At 37.4% G+C, this 18,046-nt stretch overlaps 1 long non-coding RNA gene across 1 annotated transcript in view; it reads left to right on the forward strand.

The window, feature by feature from the left end:
• The window catches only part of LOC123582320, a 51,885-nt gene extending 36,597 nt beyond the window's left edge, over positions 1-15,288 (forward strand). Inside the window, exon 3 of the long non-coding RNA XR_006704314.1 lies at positions 15,208-15,288. This is a non-coding gene — a long non-coding RNA (uncharacterized LOC123582320). The remainder of the gene's footprint in view (positions 1-15,207) is intronic.
• Positions 15,289-18,046: the final 2,758 nt, after the last annotated feature.

The raw sequence follows: 18,046 nt of genomic DNA on the forward strand, positions 1-18,046 counted from the left end.
ATGGCCAGAGAGATGCAGTTTGCTGGCTTTGAGACAGAGCAGGGACTGCACTTGGGTTCCCTCAACTGTGACCATGAAATCCAGCTTTACTTGTTGGCTGAAACCCTATGCCTGTTGAGTAGCATGTCTTACAGGATGCAGAAGCAGGATGTTTACCAAAGGAAGGATTCACTACAAAGACTGGTGAAGACCAAACCTAACCTGTCTACACCAAAGTAGACCCCAGTGCTGACCTTTCACCCACTTTTTCTCTCATTATAATACTAAAATTCATACCCCAGGGTGGAGATTTAACATGCTAAAGAGACATGCACATGTTCTATCCACTCTGACTGTGGGCCCAACTTCCTGTATCTCTCCCAACCCCTACATGTTTAGATGTCACTCCTTTCCTGCTTTAGCCTCTTTAAAAAAAATGTTTCCTGGCCTTTGTTCTGAGAATCAGCCTGAAGGACCCTTTCCTTGTGCTGTTTCCCTTGTGATGGAGCATAAGCCTTGCATGGAAACTCCCATTTAGCCCCATTTGGCTCCATTACTTAGAGAGCCCAGGGACTGGATGGAGTCAGTAACAGCTCTGAAGATAGAGGAAGGGACCACAAGCTAAGGAACATGAAACACTCTCTAGAAGCTGAAAAAGTCAAGAAACAGACTGCCCCTTAGAGCCCAAAAGAAATACAGTTATGGCAACATCTTGATTTTAGCCCAATCACACCCGTGTCATACTTCGAACCTGCAGAACTATAAGAAATATGTGTTTTAAGCCACTAAATTTGTAGTAATTTGTTACAGCAGCCGTAGGAAACTAAGACAAAATATATTCAAGTTAAGAGGCAACTCAGGCACTTCACAAGGAATATCACTGCACCTTTACAACAGGTATTTTTAGCATCTATTCCTACCAAAAGAAATGCATTGTAATGGTTAATTTTATGTGTCAGATCAACTAGTCATGAGGTTCCCAAAATAAACTTTATTTCTGGGTGTGTCTGTGAGGGTGTTTCCTGAGGAGATTAGCATTTGAATCATAGACTCAGTAAAGCAGATTACCCTCTCAAATAGGCATCATCCAAACCATCAAGGGCCTGGATTAAAAAAAAAAAAAAAAAAAAAAAAAAAAGGTGAAGGAAGAGGTAATATTCCCTTTTTGCTTTCTGCCAGCCTAAATTGGGACATCTCATCTCCTATTTTCTGCCACTCTGACTAGGATTTATACCCTTAGCTTCCCCAGTTCTCAGGCCTCAAATTAGATTATACTACGGGTTTTCTTGTGTCTCCAGCTTGTAGATGGTACATATGGTACATATGGAGATTTCACCTCCATAATCTGTGAGCCAAGCCATCTCCTCAAAATAAATATATTTATTTATCTATATACATACAGCTATACATGTATCTTACTGGTTCTGTTTCTCTGAAGAGTACTAATACAAGAACTTTCTTCTCTTTACACAGAACCATGTATGCTATTAGGACATAAAGAATTCATTAATCTCCTGTTTTCCAGGAAATAAAGAGTGTTCTTAGGTACTGAAACCAAAACCAGAGAACTGTAAACCTCAAACTTCAACAATTTCTCACATATCTCTAAGATATAAGAGCCCCAGAATTTCCTAACAATGAGCAACTTTGACTTCTCAAATCTTGGGTTTGCCATCAGGTTGTAAGGATAAGAGGTGGGTAGAGGAGGAGAAGTAAATGACATAGGCCTGAGTCCTGGGTGGTTTCCTTAGAGCACCAGGTTTCAAATACACCTGGCAGACCAATTTTCATTCCTTAAACAAAAGTAAAACCTTGGATTGTGAGTAACTTGTTCTGTGAGTGTTCTATAAGACAAGCAAACATTTCTAATACATTTTAACTTGATAAATGAGCAATGTCTTGCAATACAAGTAGTATGTGATGCTGAATGTCACATGATCACAACTGAGCCAATGGTTCTTGAAATTCACTTTGATGTACGAGCGTTTTGGATTACAAGCATGTTTCTGGAATGAATTATGCTTACAAACCAAGGTTTTACTGTATTGACTGTGCATCTATAATTTCCTGGCACCATGCTAGGCGCTGGGGATAGAGTGGTGAAGATGACAGGCTGTGCTTCCATCCCAGAAAGTGGAATTTACTGAGTTTAGAGAACAATGAGAGCTAATAAGACTGTAAGAATTTCTCTCCAGCTCATGAGCACCTGGGCGAGAATTTTGCCAAGTATGAAGAGAAATGACTTAGTAACTGGTGAGACTCACTTCACCCTCCAGGTGACTTCCAGCGTTGCATCTAAACTCATTCCAGACCGCAGAAGTCTTACAACTTTATTCTATCCTCTGCTCTACAAAATGTTTTCCCTCTGCATAAGCTGAGCAAGCCCTTTACCCTGGTTGTTCTCAAATTCTAGTGTGCAAAAGAACCACTTAGAGTGCTTGTTTACAATATAAGTTCCTGAGCTCTCACCAAGGTAGCCTAATTAGGTGGGTGTGACATGAGATCCAAGAGTCAGAATTTTTAAACAAATAGTCCAGGTGAAATCTGATGAGATGACTGCAGATTATACTTTGACAAACACTGATTTAACTCCTACATGTTTCATATCCATAATGCTATGATGTTATTACCTTTTAAAAGTATATAATTTTTTATTTATTCTGAATTTTAAAAATGTTTATTCATTTCTTCATGTTGAAGAAAAAAAATCACACAAACAATAAATCAGTCCACCTTCTATTATACAGAGATAGCCACTGTTAACATTTAGTAGGTCTACTTCAATTTATTTCCTAAGTGAATTAAAAAAAAAAAATTGAATTTATGCTGTATGTCAAGCTCTGGGTTGAGGCCCATGGGTGACTCAGTCAATTAAGCATCTGACTCAGCTCTAGTCATGATCTCATGGTTCATGAGTTTGAGCCCCATATTGGGCTCCTTGCTGTCAGCACAGGGTCCGCGTCAGATCCTCTGTCTCCCTTTCTCTCTGCCGGTTCTCTCTCTATATCTCAAAATAAATAAATAAACTTAAAAAAAAAATAAAGCTCTGGGTATTGCCAATTTCAAGGAAATATTATAAACAATTACTTATGTAATTAAATCCTTCAAAAAGGGATTCGATTTTTATTAGTCTTCTTTTAGGTTGCTTAGTAAAGCTTATGAATTTTCTGTCAACTATATATACTTCGTGATAACCTTATTCTTAGGTATTTTCAAATTTTGTGACTGTTGAGAAATCATTTCTATTGTTTTCACATTTTAAAATATAAACATGTAGGAAATCTACTAATTCTTATTGTTTAAGTTTTAGAAGGATACCTTATTTCATTGTCTTGCTAGTTCTAATTAGCACTTAAGTTGATTTAGCTTTCTATATGATCTTCAAATAGTAATTGTCTCCTCCTTTCTAATATTTATAACTCATTGACTTATCTTATTCCATCTGTTAAAAAGCAATAATAAGTGGTAATAACTGATATATTTACTTTATTCCTGATTTTGACATTATTCTAGTCTTTCACTTTTAAAAATTACATTTTCTATTTATTTCAGACTGATAATTTTAGTATTTTAAGCAAGTTTTCCCCTGCCATAGGTTACTAAAGCTCTTATTTTTCAGGTCAAGAGGTGCTGCATTTTACCAAATTTTTTGCATCTACCAAGAAAACAATATATATATATTTTCTTATCAGCTCAGTCTGGCTTTGTAAAACAAATTGAGAAGAGGTCCATCTTGTACTAAGCTTTGTTTCAGAGCATAGATTTATCTTTTCTTCAAAGATTTTAAAGAATTTACCTTTAAAAAACAAAATTAAATTTCTGAAAATTTATTTTTGATGCCATGATTGTGAAAAATACGTTGACTGAGTATAAAATTTTTAAGTCAAATTTTCCCCCTCAAAATGTGAAGACTGCCTCATAGCATTTAATATTTTAAAAGAAATTTAATTCATAAACAAGTTATTTCTTCTGCCTGAATGTTTGCAAGAATTTTTCCTTTTTTCCCCAAATTTAAAATATGTTGAGTTTAAGAATAGGTGCAGTTTCTTTTTATTTTGCCTGAATTTGATATGATGATTGCTTGCAAGGTAAAAACTCAAGTGTTCACCTGTGGGAAATTTCCTCCTTTTCATATGCTTTTTATTATTTATCTGTCCTTTTTTTTTTTTTTTCTCATATTACTAGATTGAACAGCCTGGGGCTACTCTTCATATTTCTTACATTTTCTCTTATAATTGTTAAACTTTTGCAAGAGTTTTGTGATAATTTCTCAAAGATAGTTGAAGATAGTCATAAGAAATTCATCCATGTGTTTTCCAGTCTGTCTTCTATGTTTATTATGGCAGCTTTGAGTTAACAAGGAATATCCCTATGAAGTACCAACTTCAGATGGATTTCTACTTCATTTAACAGGGTGTTTCAATCAAGCACGAACTATAAGCACCATAGCAGTAGCTCAAAATATATGTATCAGATTTTACTGAGATTGAGATTTGTGTGCCACTTCCTGTATCTGCTGATTACCCCATGATTAAATTGTCCCAAGACTATGTCACTCTGAAGAAAGAACCAAACAGCCTGTGAGTCCCCACAAGCAAAGAAAACCAGCCTGGTAAAATCCCTTTAATATACGCTAGTTCAGTCTCTCCTTTATTAGATTCTAAAAAAAATTTAATTTAATTGTATTATAAAATTTTTTGTGGCATGTAGACCTAGTGTTCAAGGTGATAAGGGGTTTCCCTTCTTATTATGGCCCCTTGCAGATGGGCATGTGGAACAAAGACTAAGGTGACAAACAGATTCAGACCATGTCATCATATGAAAAGAACACCATCCTTCTCATAAACACTTCAATATAAAGACAGAAAACAAGAGTGGAGGATTAAAACAAAGCATTCAAAAACTGTGGGATAATAGCAATGGTTTAACATAAAGATTACGGAAGTCCAAGAGAGAAAGAATAAAACATCAAAAACATTGAGACAATGGCTAACAGTTTTCTAAAACTAATGAAAAACAACATACCACAGATCTGATAAGCTCAGAGAATTCCACACTGGATAGACATGAAAAGACACACCTAGACACACCATAGTCAAACTGATGAAAAGCAAGGTAAAGAGAAAATCTTGAAGATAGACAAAAGGAATATGCATAAGGAGAAACAAAGATATGAATTACGCCAGATATTTTGTCAGAAATTATACAAGCCTAAAGGTATTAGACTTACATACTTAAAGGATGGAAGGGGAAAAAAAACAGTCAGAAAACAAACAAAAAAATGCACGCCCAGAATTGTGTATTTAGCAAAAATATCTTTCAATGATGAAAGGAATTTAAAGTCTTTTTCATTGTTTTTCATTGTTTCATCGTTAGATGTGTACTCAAAAAGTTTTAAAGAAAAATCTTTCATGAAAGAAGCATGATACCATTTAGAAATAAGGATCTTACAAAGACAAATTAAGAGCAAGAGAAATAGCTTTTTAAACGGAGGCTCTATAAGAAAGGTACATTGTTCTTATTTTAATTGCTTTAACAACAATTAACTGTCTAAACCAAAAATAATGTCTTGCTGGATTTATAACATGTAGAAGTAAACTGTATGAAACGATATCACAAAGTATGAGAGGAAATTAAAATATATGATTGAAAGTTTCTTATGCGATATGTGAAAATAGTTTAATATAATATCGACTATTTTAAACGAAAGTTATGTATTCCAACCCTGGAGCACTTTTGAAAAACTGTAAAAGAGGTATAGCTAATCAGCCCATCATGAAAATAAAATTGAATCAACAAACGTAGAAAAAGAGGAAAGGGGGAACTAAGAATACATGAGGCAAGTGGAGGAGAAGCAGCATGTCAAATCTAAGCATGTCAGTAGTTGCATTAATATATTGTCTAACACCCCAATTAAAAGGCAAAGATTGTTAGACTGTATTTTTTTAAAAAGCAAGACACAACTACATTTTATCTGTAAGAATCCACTTTACCTATAATGATATAGACAGGCGAATAGTAAAAGGTTGAGAAAAGATATGCCATGCAGACAGAAGTCAGAAGAAACTGAGAGTGGGGCGCCTGGGTGGCTCAGTCAGTTAAGTGTCCAACTCTTGGTTTTGGCTCAGGTCATGATATCACAGCTCATGGGTTCAAGCCCTACTTTGGGCTCCATACTAATAGCACAGAGCCTCCCTGGGATTCTCTTTCTCCCTCTCTCTCTCTCTGCCCCACCTCCTCTCTCATAATAAATAAGTAAATAAACTTAAAATAAAAACGAGAGTGGCTGTCATATCAGAAAGACCTCAGCACAGAGAATGCTCCTAGGTATATACAAGGACATTTCATAATGAAACAACAACTGTAAATATTATTGCACCCAAAAGCAGAACTTTAAAATACAGAAAACAAAACTAAAAGAAAATGTCAAATCTACAATTCTTGTTGGATATTTCCAAGCTCTTCTCTTAGTAATTCATAAAACAATAGAAAATCAGTGAGGATATAGAAGACCTGAACAACACTATCAACTAAATTCATCAAATTGATATTTATAGGATCTTTCATTCCACAACAGAATAGCACACATTATTTTCTAGTAATATGGAACATTCACCACGATAGGCTATATTCTGTATCTGAAAATGAATTTCAACAAATTTTTAAAATTTTATTTTATTTTATTTATTTTTGTTTAACGTTTATTCATTTTTGAGAGACAGAGAGAGAGCATGAGTAGGGAGGGGTAGAGAGAGAGAGAGAGAGAGGGCGACACAGAACCCAAAGCAGGGTCCAGGCTCTGAGCTGCCAGTGCAGAGCCTGACACGGGGCTGGAACTCACAGGCCATGAGATCATGATGTGAGCCAAAGTTGGATGCTTAACTGACTGAGCCACTCAAGCACCCCAAATTTTTAAAATTTTAAATCATACAAAATATAATTTCTGACCACAATGAAATTAAACTAGGTCAATAACAAAAAGATACCTAGAAAATACCCCAATATTTAGGAATTATAAAATTGTTTTCTCTTTAAGTCTCTCAAATGTATTTTTTTTCTCCTTAAACCTAAATCTATTTTGGGGGTTTTGCCTCAGAGGACATCAGCAGCTTCCCTTGCTCTAAGACATTAAACTTTTCAAGTTTTTTCTTTTAATAACCCCCCAAACCCCTCTATCAAACATAGAATAATCTGTTGACAGATTTGTGATACTGCCTCTGAAAAATTTCACAATCCCACTTAGCCCCAGTTCAGGTTCTTATTACCTCCCCTGTGGCTATTCTATCAGCTTTCCAAACAATCTTCCTTATGTCAGTTACTCCTTCAATCCAGTCTTACAACAAGTGTTATCTTCCTAAAACAGGGTTTCCAATGAAGTGTGCACAATGATCTGTTAATCCTTTTAGATATACTATCATAAAAGCATTTCTGTGACCAAAAATATTAGGAAAACATAGCTTATTACATCCATCTCTCTGAGCCTTAAAATGTCTCTTGGCATATTAAGATTATTTGAAGTATTGCAGAACAAAAAAGAACTCTTTAACTTTGCTTAATCTACCATGTCCCAAATTTGTTTGAAAATTACATTGTTGTTGGTTTTCTTCATATAATACCTACCAATAATCTAAGAATAAGTGTTTAAAGAATGTCCTTCAGCAAATACTTTCCTAAATCACAACATAACTTCATTTTTCTCCTCCCTTAAAAATCTGATGGTTAGAAGTGGTTATGAAATGACACCCAAGTTCTGTTGCCTAGCTACAAAGCCTTTCATGGTCAGGCTTCAACCTTCTTTTGAGCCAGTCTTCCTTATACACCCCATGCTCAGTTCCCCCAAACTGTTCATGCCTCAGCAATTCTGGACTAGTGTCCATGACTCAAAAATACCTTGTACTTTCTTTCTGCTCATCTTGTTCTTTCTCCCTGTGTTCCCTACTTAATTCCACCTATCCTTCCATATCCAGCCCAAATATAGCATCATCTATGATGAGATATCATTCATTTATTCAGAAAATGTTATCTACTACGTACTAGGTACTGGGGTCTATTCCAAGAAAGCTCTGGCAGACAATAATCTCTCTTTCCACAGTAATTCAACATCAAGCTCTGCCTATATTACATCTTTGCTTACATTTTACATATATTAAAACACTTATCAAAAGCTGATCCTCAAGCACACTAGGCACTCTCCTCCTAAGGTTTACAATTGCTATTCCCTCTCCCGGACTACTGTATGGCCACTTCCTTACTTCTTTAAGGTTTTGATACAAATGGGAGTTTCTCCATGAGGCATCTTTCATCATTCTTTAATACTGTAGCTTCCCCTCTCTCTTTTTTATTTTACCATATTTTTCACATAGTATTTACCATATATTGTAATACAAATTTTGCATATGGGTGTGTTGTAAAGTCCATAATCACAGGGATCTTTACCTATCTCATTCACTGCTGTATGCTTAGTAACAAGAACAGGGCTCACTACTTAGTAGGTATGATGGCTAATTTTATGTGTCAGCTTGGCTACACCATGGTAACCAGATATTTGGTCAAACGCCAGTCTAGATGTCACTGTGAAGGCATTTCTAGATGAGAATAACATTTAAATCAGTAGATTTTGAGTAAAGTAGATGAACCTTCATAATGTGGGTGGGCATCACTCAATCAGCTAAAGGCCATAAGAGAAAAAAACCTCAGCTCCCTCCAAGGAAGAGGGAATTCTGCCTTCAGACACCATTCAAGCTATGGTACAACTCTTTTCTGAATATCCAGCCTGCTCTCCTACTATGACAACTAAACTTGCCAGAACCCACAATCTTCTTAGCCAATTCCTTAAATCTCTCTCTCTCTCTCTCTCTCTCTCTCTCTCTCTCTCTCTCTATATATATATATATATATATATATATATATATATATATGGATATAGAAATTTATATCCATCTGTGTCTCTATCATCTATCTATCTATCTATCTATTTGCCTACTTATCTATCAAAAGAGAGATACTACTGATTCTCTCTTTCTGGGGAACTCTAATATAGTAGGCACTCAGTAAATATTTGTTGAATAAGTAAATGGTTTATCATTAGTTATTTACAGCGTAGACTCTGAGCTCTTTGAAAAGAGTATAACTTATCTATTTGTTTGGTGTCTAACACCATTATTCATTCATCCATCCACCCATTCAACATATACTTGTTGATTTCTGACTTCATACCAGACATTAAGCCCATTCCACATACATACCTTGTACTTCCCTACCTATGGCTTTAACCTTCCTTGTTCACTTATTTAATTCTATCTATCCTTCAAATTCCAGTTCAAATACAACATCTTCTATAAATAAGAAGCCATTCATCTATTCAGCAAACATTAATTAAATATCTACTATGTACCAAGTACTGGGTTATGTTTGTTGAATAAACATATGAGCTTCTAAAAAGTGTTACATAAAGAGAAGGGGGCATGATTAAGAAAAACATGTTCATTAAATTTGAACTTGTTAGAGAGTCTATATGTTAATATCATCACAAACAGCAAAACTGCATATATCAATTGTTTGGAATCATCTCTGAAATGGAGTCACCAGTCAGCTGAAGGACCATAACACTGGAGCATTTAGTACAAGAAAGAAGCACATTCGTATGAAATCAGAAGGTCAAGCAAATGCAGGAGGTAAGAAGTGAACAAGTTCAGATAGGAGTACAGCAGGTTGGGGTAAAAAAGAAGAAAAACAGAAAAGGGTTTTCAAAGGAACATCATTTTTGCACCTTGGCCATATTTTTACCATCCATCAAAGGTGATTAGTCCAGGTTAAGCATCAGCACTAGCAAGCTAAAGCTTTATGTATGAGGTGAGAAGCAGTCTTCTTGGCTCTTACCTTGCACTAAAATGATATATGAGAATAACAGAGATTGACAGCTTGAAAAGGTCACTTGTCCAGTCAGCCTGGCATACCTCATCTTGCTTCCATGTCATAATAAACTTCACTTGCAGACCCTGTCTGAAAGCACATCCATATGCTTTGGATGCTCTGGGAACGGAAAGGTCACGTTGGACCTGAGTGCCTCTCGGTCACGTGTGGGTGCTCCTGTTTGCCACTGACTTGCATATATTTGTATTTAAAGCCACAAGCAGGTAAGTTGCCATCTCTTGTTCAGCCTGTCAGCCTGGGTCTGACTCATAAATTATCTTTTTTTTTCATTTTACAGTCAGAAAAACCTCCTCTTCAATGATAATAAAATCAGTGGACCAGATTGTGCCCTTTGTTACTTATGTACAAATCCTGCTGAAGTCAGCAGGACTTAAGGGCATGCAACTTTGGGCAGAATGTATTCCAGCTTTTTTTCCTTGCTGGATTTTTATTACCTGACATCTTTCTGATTCCTCTAGATTGCACAATAAGGGAAGGGTGGCCCAGTTTGGGTAAAATAAAAAATGACCCAAACCACTGACCTAAATCCTGTCTTTGAAATTTAAAATTACATTTACTAGGAAGGAAAATAGTTTTTTTGAGTGTGGGTGGTTTTCTTTTTCAAAACCCATTTTCAAATGTTGACCTCCTGAATGTTATCATACCAGTTTGGATTGGAAAACAGAAGGGTAGGTAAACATTTTTTTAAGCTTGTTGGGGGGAGGTCATCCTTTCTGAATTCATTATCTGCAAAGAAGCAGGAAATACCAAGAACTTTTTTTTTTTTTTTCCAAAAGATTTCCTGGTCACATTGCCAAATTTGACTCCAAAAGTAAATCATCCAATTTTGTGAAATATTGAGACTTTTTGTCTTCCCTTCCTTCAAAGGTGAACTCAGGTAGTGAAGAAGCAAAGGCAAGAAAGCTTTGCTTGAGGAAATAGATGAGGGATGGAGGTGAGGAATTCTCCTTTGCACAAATAAAGGGGCCACAGGCATGGTTGTCACATAAATGACAGGCCCTCATGATCTGATGTAATGACAAAGACTAAACCTCACAGCTTTTCCCTTGAGATGCCTACTGATGTCAGCCTTTTACAACAAGATGCCTCCTGACTCCTCTAGAAGCACTCTGTAAAATATCCGACATAGAGGACTCTAACGCATTGTAACCATATACTCAATTATTTAGCAATTCCCTATCTGAGATTAGAGCCCTGACTTAATGGGACATGACGCAGGCACATTTCAATAAGAAAGAGGAAGGATAGATGTGATAATGGAGGAAGGAAAGATTTGGAGCAAAGCTCTTGGTGCATTACATAAACACTTATCCCACTGTGTTGTCATTCTTTGTATAGTAACTAGTCCCTGACCTAAACTGATCTTAAAAGTGGGATCCTTGGCTCGTTTATTTTTGTTTTACCAGCACCTGGCATAGTGCCTGATCACATGGAAGCAGTTTAACGTAGTGCTTTGATTTTACAGTCCTGGGCTTTAGTTCAAATTTTGCCAATTACAAGTTCTGTGACTTTGGATAAGATCCTGCACCTCATAAATCCTAATCTATAAAACGAGCATAGTAATTCCTTCCTTCAAATATTCTTCTGAGGATAAAGATATACTTTTAAGTACTTCTCACAATGCTTGACAGAGTTTGCACTTAATAGAAAACATAATTATTACTATGCATTCAAAAAATTTGTTGAATGAATGAATGAATGAATGAACGGTTCAATCAATGGATCAGCCCTAAGTTAAGAATTAACAAGGGGGCACCAGGAGTATATGAGTGCTCGGTCATAGGAAGACATTTAAGGGTTGGGGTGGGGGTTCCTAAAGAAAGCACGAGGCAATTAACATCCATCTTAGTTCTCAGCACAAAAACTCATCACATTTGGTGGGACACTTTAATAGGATAAAAGTCCCCAAATAGCACTAAAGTAGCAATAATTTAGAAATAACAATGTTTCACAATGTCAACACCATGCACTGGCAATCTTTCAGCCCTGTGTAGTTATTTAAGTAAAACTGTGTATGTGCTCTTTTAAATTCTTATAGAGCAAAGTCACCACATGTTCTAGTAAATATGTACTCTTTCCTGCTGACATGATGTTTATTGGGCTTTTGCTCTCATTCTAGTCATGCTCTGCCTCATACTACATCATAAAATGTAACATTATAGAGAGCTTATTAGGCACTCAGCACATTTCTCAGTACTTTACATGAATCAATGTACTTAATCCTCAACTCTATGGTGTTAGTACTACCTATGTGGAAATTACCATTATCAATTTTTACAGGTAAGGAAACTGAGGCACATGGAATCAATAACTTGGCAAAGGTCACAGAGGTAGCAGGAGTCGCAGTGTATATTTGAAGCCAGACAGGTAGACACTAGAGTTCTTAACCACTAGGGCATATGCTGCACAAGATACAGTAGCTCCAGCTGCCTAACACAGGCACTATCAGGACATTATTTGTAAATTACACTGTAGCTAAATAAATGTTTCATATTGGGGGAATTAAGGCTGTATACCTGAGGAAGCTCATTATATACAACATGAGGGCTTTTGGCAGACGCACAGCGTCATTGCAAATTCTGCTTAAGTCACAAATATGCCAAGGACCAATATGCCAAGCTGAGGAAGTGGGGCAAAACTTGAGCATATTTTCAAGCATGTAATTCCCAATGGAATCATGGCCTGTCATGAGATCGCAGCAATAATCCCTATTTCTACCAGGATGCTGTCAAAGTCCTCTTCAACCCACTTTCCAAATTTTCTACCAATGGAGTAGACCTGCAGAAAGCAGCTGGGCAATCAAGAGGCATAGGCAGAGCTCCCTAAAGCCTCCTAGCTAAACTTACAAATCATTAGCAATTCCTCTCTCGTGATAATCTTGCTTAAAAATAAATTTGAGCATGACCATCACCAAAAGAAAGGATAACAGTTACTGAATATAGTAACCAGCATGGGGAATACAGACTCTTCCTTTCAGTTTGTGCTCTGGGCCCATGCCTATGTGCCTGTGTACCTACAGGTCTTAGCAATGTTGCCATACACGAAGTTACTTGCCCTTAGAAACTTCGCTCACACATATTTTTATATCTGTGCATGAGGTGGTTAACAGACCTCCCCACTTTGATTTGTTGCCCTTGGATTGATTATATCTAGATACTAAGATTCAGCAATAGCATCCATTGTTAATTTTCTGTACAATAGCAGGATTCAGTAACTCTTGTCTAACTGAATGTGTCAAAACCATTGCAATTGTACGCTGTATTGCATCCAAATAAAATGTTAGTTCTGTCCTAGAACAGGCATATTGGATTGCATATTTATTAAAATTTGTAAAATAGGCCAAGGACTTTGGGGAACTCAACTTTGTTACCCCTGGGATCTTTACCACTGCAAGCTACCTCTCTCCTCAGCTGGAACAATCATGACCAATAATAAAGAGCTGGTAAACTCCTTTGAGAGTCTCAGTTGAAAAGTTCTTAAAGAGTCCTTAGAATACTTTTAATTTTGCATATCACCTTTCATCTCTAGAGCTGTCCCTGCTGACTTATTCATCTTCTCTATTGTCTCTACCTCAAGAGAGACATGCCCTTAAAAACAAGGAGCATTCCCACTTGGCAGATGGAAAAAATGGGCATCTGATTGGTTGTGCTCTGCTCACATAATCAATATTCCATAAAGTCATACAGCATAGATAGAATCCTTATCATGATAGGAGAGTGCCAATTCAAAAGTAATCCTCACCCTTAGATCCCACTGAGGTAACAAATAGGTTGAGAACAGTATTTCCAGTAAGATAAAGACTGTAGAACTCCATGTTTGTCATTAAGCTTTGAATATACTGCACCCAAGTAATGGTAACTGGTCAAGAGAAATGTCCACAGCCTGCTGCCCCTCTTATAGCTATATGCCGATAACAGGAACCAGCAAGGTAACTGGCATGGGGCAAATAAAGCTACGGGAAGATACCACTAAATCCAAATAACCGTTGTATCTTACTTAGCTGTAACATCTACTCTACCACCCTTCTTGCCCACCCCAATCCTTTCTCTTCATGTAGCCTACGATGATTTTTACAAATACTCTATCAGGTCATACGCTTCCCCCGCTTAAAACTTTCAACAGCTTCCCATTGCACAAAGAAAAAAAGTGCAAATTCTTTAGCATGGCCTTCAAAGTGCTTTATGAGCTGGCCCCTGCCTACCTCTGCAACCTCATCATAAACCCCTTCTCCCTTTCTCATTTGTTCCATGAATACTCCTCTCCTTTAACTTCCTAAACCATGCCAGACCCTTTCCCAACCCATAGCATATACTTTTCCCTCTTTGTGTAGCACATCTCTCCCCACCTGTTCTCCTCTCCCAAATGACTGCCCTGCCCTAGATTCTTCTCATGATGGCATCTTATTTTTCAGGTTTGTACTTTATTGCCCCTCAGACAGGCCTTTCTTGACCTAGACAGATATCCCCCACTCTTTCCTATCACAAAACACCCTGTTTATTTTTTCATTCACTTAACAAATGTATTTGTATACTTATTATGTGCCAGTACCTGTGTGAAGCGTTGTGGATACAACAGTTAACGAAACACACAAAAAGATGCGTGCATTGATGAACATTTTAGTCAGAAAAGCATATGGTGAGAAAAATAAGTAAATGAGTATCAAAAACATCTAGATACTTTATTTTAGATACTGGAGGCAGGGAATGTTTTACTGAGAGGCTAGCAGGTGAGAAGAGACTGCCAAAGGGGACCGGCAAGTTTCCTTGTGACTATCCAAGGAGAAAGTGTTCCAGGCAGAGGCAGTATCAAGCACAAAGGTCCTGAGGCAGGAAAGTACCTGGAATATTTGAGGGAGACAAGGGACTGTGCTGGCTGAAGTAGTGGACAAGCTGTAAGAGATGATGCTGGAGAAGTAATGGTAGGGTCATATGGAGCAGGACCTTGGACACCATAGCAGATTCCTTGGCTTTTACCCTCACTGAAATCGGAAGCCCTTGGAAGTTTTTGAGTGAAGGGTGATATGATCTGCTTTGCATTATATAATTCATCATCCTGTTTGCTCCTTGTGGGAATAATTTGAAGGACTTATGCAATGAATGTTTGTGTTCACCCCACCCCACCCCACCAAAACTCATATGTTGAAGCCCTAAGGCCCAATTGTGTCTACACTTGGAGATAGGGCCTGTGAGGAGGTAAAAAAAGTTGAATGAGGTCATAAGGGTAAATCCCTAATCTGACAAGGCTGATACGTTTATAAAAGGAAGATACACCAGAGCTTTCTCTATTTGCATGCAGGCAGCAAAGAAATGTCATATGAACACATTCTGAAAAGGAGGCCAGAACTGGACTATCCTGGAGCCCTGATTTCAGACATCCAGCCTCTAAACCTGTAGGCAAATAGATTATTATTTAAGCCACCTAGTGTATATTTTATTATTACAGCTAGATCTGTGTTATATTTTTATCTTTTTTTTTTTTTTTTTTTTTTTTTTGCCAAAGACAGGGAGTGAGAATGGAAGACTTTGTCTCCTTCATCACATTTAAGAGAACTTGTAATTTAAAAGATCTGCCAGTGGGTGTTTGTTTCAGATCTTCTCCACTCACTGTCATCTCCAAGAGGCTCGGCTCTGGGTGTCTACCCCCACGGCCCAGTACTGTACCTCACAGGTCATGTGTGCAGAATAAATATTTACTGAATGAGTGCTATGATGAACTTAGGATTTCTCCTAAGAAGGTCCCATACATTTAAGATCTTTGTTTTTGAATTAAAAATAGTTTGTTCTTGTTTATTTCTTTAGAGCCTTCTCTGAACTGATACTGGGGTATCAACTTTCCTCTTTTGCATTCTTTGATTCCACGACCATTTATTCAACACCTGCTATAAATAACCAGGGCTGGGATACAAAGACGAACCCTTGCTGCTTACTTCAAACTGTTGACAGGTTTTTAGGTTTTCCTTATTTAATATCATAGTTTTGGTAAGAGTTCAATAATCAAAACAAAAAGAAATATGTGTTTTCATGAGTCAGGTGTCTTTAATTTCTGTAATGTTTTTTACTGGACTGCTTAGTAGTCATCTATTAGAACTCAGACGGTACCTGTTCAAAATGTAACTTGTATATGATAGACTACAGTTTTAAAATTTGGATCACTATAAAAAACTTTATTAGTTTCTTAGGGCTGCCATAACCAAGTACCATAAACTGGGGAGCTTAAATAACAGAAATTTATTGTCCCATAGTTCTGGAGCTAGAAGTTCAAAATCAATGTGTCAGTAAAGCTGGTTCCCTCTGAGTTCTGTGGGGGGAGAATCTGCTCCATGCCTCTCCCGTAGTTCCTAGAGGTTTACTGTCAACCTTTGTCATTCCTTGGCTTGTGGAAGTGTCACCACAATCTCTTCCTTCATCTTCAAGTGGCATTCTTCTGTGTATGCCCGTGTTCTAATTTCCCCTTATTATTTATAGGAACATCAGTCATGTTGGATTAGGGGCCTATCTCACTTCTGTATGACCCCATTTTAACAAGTATATCTACAAAGGCACTCTTTCCAAATAAGGTCACATTCTGATGTATTGGGGATTAGGAATTTAGCGTATGAATTTTGGGAAAACACAATTCAACTCATAACAACTCTTAATGAAGGAATAAATAAAAGCTCTTCTCAAAGACTCCTCCACCTTTCAGCCCTTAATAACTACTTGTCTTTTGATAAGTGTTGGTATTCAAAGTTGGAGGGAAAAAGTGGAATTCACATTCTACAACTTTTATAAGAAAAGCACCAAGGTATAGCCAAGAAAACACTTTAGCAGGAGTCATAAAGCCCTTTTTTAGTCTCACATATCTGATAACCTCTGATTCAACTAACTTTATTGAGGATATCAGTGAGTTTCCTCATATATAAAAGGCAGGGTCAACTTTCATCATTACCAATGTCTCAACCTATCCCAGGAAGAAGAAATAAATGTTATTATTTGTGGTGGGCAAAATTCTAACATGACCCCCATGACCTGTACCTCCTAGCGTTAGCCCTAGTGATTGCTACCTCATGTGGCAAAAGAGATTTTTTGGTTGTAACCAAGATGACCAATCTGTTGACTTTATCACAGGGAGATTATCCACAGGGACCCACCCTAATCACTTGATCCCTCTAAAAGCAAAGTTTTCTCCAACTGGTAGCAGAAGAGAAAGTCAGAGAAATTCAAAGTACAAGAGAGATTATTATAAGTGAGGTTCTCCATTGCAAAGATGGGGGGGTGGTCCTTGCCCCTGAAGCAAGTAGCCTCAAAGAGCTGAGAAAGGTAGCAGCCAACCACTAGTGAGAAAGTAGGGGCCTCAGTCCTAAAACTTCAAAGCACTAAATTCTGCCAACACCTTGAATGAGCTTAGAAACGGGTTCTTCTCTGGAGACTCCAGATTAACTAAACTTTCAAGACCCTAAGCCAAGAATCCAATCAGGTCCACCTGGGCACTGACCTGTAGAACTGTGAGATACAAATGGGTATTGTTTTAAGCCAGTAGGTTTGCAGTAATACACAGCAACAGAAAACATATTATTACATTACAGTGAGAAAACAAAGAGAGAAACCTGGAAAAAAGAATGGAGTGAGAAAGAAACCAGGTGAAAACTGAGTAGGACGGAGCACCATCAAAGGAAAGAAATGAGGAAAGACATAAAGGTGGAAAGAGATAAGATATATGAAGTTTGCCCTAAATATTTCTTTTTTTTTTTTTCTCCAATGTTTATGTATTTTGAGAGAAAGAGTGAACAGGGAAGGGCAGAGGGAGAGAGAGAGAATCTCAAGCAGGCTCCACAGTGTCAGCATGGAGCCTAACACAGGGCTCGATTCCACCAAGCAAGAGATCCTGACCTGAGCCAAAATCAACAGTCCAACGCTTAACCAACTGAGCCACCCAGGCGCCCCTGCCCTAAAAGTTTCTTTTTCTTTTTTAAAAAAATTTTTAACATTTATTTACTAATGAGAGACAGAGCATGAGCATGGGAGGAGCAGAGAAAGGGGGAGACACAGAATCCAAAGCAGGTTCCAGGCTCTGAGCTGTCAGCCCGGGGCCTGAACTCACAAACCAAGAGCATGACCTGAGCTGAAGTTGGACACTTTACCGACTGAGCCACCCA

The sequence above is a fragment of the Leopardus geoffroyi genome, chromosome B3, assembly GCF_018350155.1.
Source record: "Leopardus geoffroyi isolate Oge1 chromosome B3, O.geoffroyi_Oge1_pat1.0, whole genome shotgun sequence".
Taxonomy (NCBI): Eukaryota; Metazoa; Chordata; class Mammalia; order Carnivora; family Felidae; genus Leopardus; species Leopardus geoffroyi.